At 46.4% G+C, this 1702-nt stretch overlaps 1 non-coding gene across 1 annotated transcript; it reads right to left on the bottom strand.

Annotated features, from left to right (window-relative positions):
- Positions 1-1194: 1194 nt before the first annotated feature.
- Positions 1195-1266, bottom strand: TRNAN-AUU. Its single transcript has one exon. It is a non-coding gene; the product is annotated as a tRNA-Asn (tRNA).
- Between the last annotated feature and the right edge of the window lie 436 nt (positions 1267-1702).

The following is a 1702-nucleotide window of genomic DNA, read 5'->3' as shown; positions in this document are numbered from 1 at the left end:
TCAAAATCTTGGCTAATTTATCGAAGTGGGTAGCTCCAGTAGACCCATAGATCATGGAACAAATAGCGTGGGTAGGCCTAAGCACCACACTACACGTATAGACGCGAACCCCCTCGTTACCGTACGTGCGACTCTCACCGCATACGGCTGGCACAAAGACTCCTAAATCTATCCCGAGCCCTTTCTTCCACCTCTCTTCTCCAATCCTCGAACAAACTTGCGTTCCCCAGGCGCTATGAAATGGGGGTCTTTCTTTCGCCTATCGTATGTATCGGCTTGGCTTCGTCCCGAACCAAGGAGGCATTCTGGCGGATGCATGCATGTAGGAAGGCCGACGACTACATAAGATAAAAGACTACGACTACAAAACAGGCCAGAAGCGACTCGCTTCTATTCTCGTTGGGATTGGATATAGATGGGAAATCTATGGATCGTAGTAGTTCGCCAACCTCTCTAACTAACATACGATACAATTTCACTTCACGGCACGGCCAAAAAAAAGAAAGAGCTTCGCTCGGTTGGCCTTCCTATGCTGACGAATGCCTCTTTTCTCTTCTCTGAAGTCTACAACAAATAAGTGGGAGAGGCAGGATTCGAACCTATGTAGAAAAACTTCAACAGCTTTACAGTCTGCTGCTTTTGACCACTCGGCCACTCTCCCCTTCCCGAGCCGAGGCCCCCCTCAATGGGTTCTAATTCTAAGAAGGGGGCGGCGCCCTGAATCAATCAAAAAGCTTATTAATTTAATTGAAGGGAACTAAGACGATTAGCTTAGCTAGCGTTCCGGGAGAATCTAGTCATTTAAGAACTTCGTTGCCACTAGTAAATTAGACCATCCCCCCAAAAAGAACTCGGAGCCTAAAGAGAAGAGAGTTCAGTCTACAAGAAGATGGCAGAGCTTTAGCCATTGGGCCACATCCATCTATCCTAAACAGTAACCCTTTTCTTGTTCGTTCTTCGAATGATGCTAGTGGAGACTAATTCCTTCCGGCTAATGAAGATACTACTCCAGTCTTTCCAGTGGATCCTTCCCTAAGAATGGAACGAACCAAGTGTTCCTATACGAGAGTGAGGAATAAAAACCAACAATCAACTTACCACTTTTGATGTCCCACGATTCGGCTAGTTTAGAAACAAAGGAGAAGGACACCACCGGAGTCAAGCGCTAGGTCAGAAAAGCGATAACTCAAAAATCTCCCCAAGTAGGATTCGAACCTACGACCAATCGGTTAACAGCCGACCGCTCTACCACTGAGCTACTGAGGAACAACAGACTTAATGTTGGAAGCCAACTCTCGTTCTTTAACCTATGACCGAAGCAAAATGAGTTCGTTACTCTTTTTCACATACACCGGGAGAAAGGGTTACGATAGCAAGCCCCTCCCCGGCCGGAGAGCCTCCAGGACAAGGAGGCGGCGATAAACCATCCACTCTCGAGATTCATATTGATCAATAGATCTCCGCGCCCTTCCAGTTCGCTAAGTAGACTCACTCTACCTAGGGGCAACAAAGGCTGGAACTCTTCCTGCCAAAAACAAGGGACCTACTTCTCATCCTAGGAGTTAGCAGGTATGAAAGAGTCCCCTCTCTGTCTGTCTCTTCGAGTTTCTACTACTAAGTAGTACTTCTGCTATTCAATCATAGAATCGATTTCGATCAAGCTGAAAAAAGTCAGCCCTATATATGTTTGTTATTAGTAAAG

Source organism: Capsicum annuum, unplaced genomic scaffold (genome assembly GCF_002878395.1).
Source record: "Capsicum annuum cultivar UCD-10X-F1 unplaced genomic scaffold, UCD10Xv1.1 ctg42387, whole genome shotgun sequence".
Classification (NCBI taxonomy): domain Eukaryota; kingdom Viridiplantae; phylum Streptophyta; class Magnoliopsida; order Solanales; family Solanaceae; genus Capsicum; species Capsicum annuum.
This window is presented reverse-complemented; position numbering and strand designations above follow the sequence as displayed.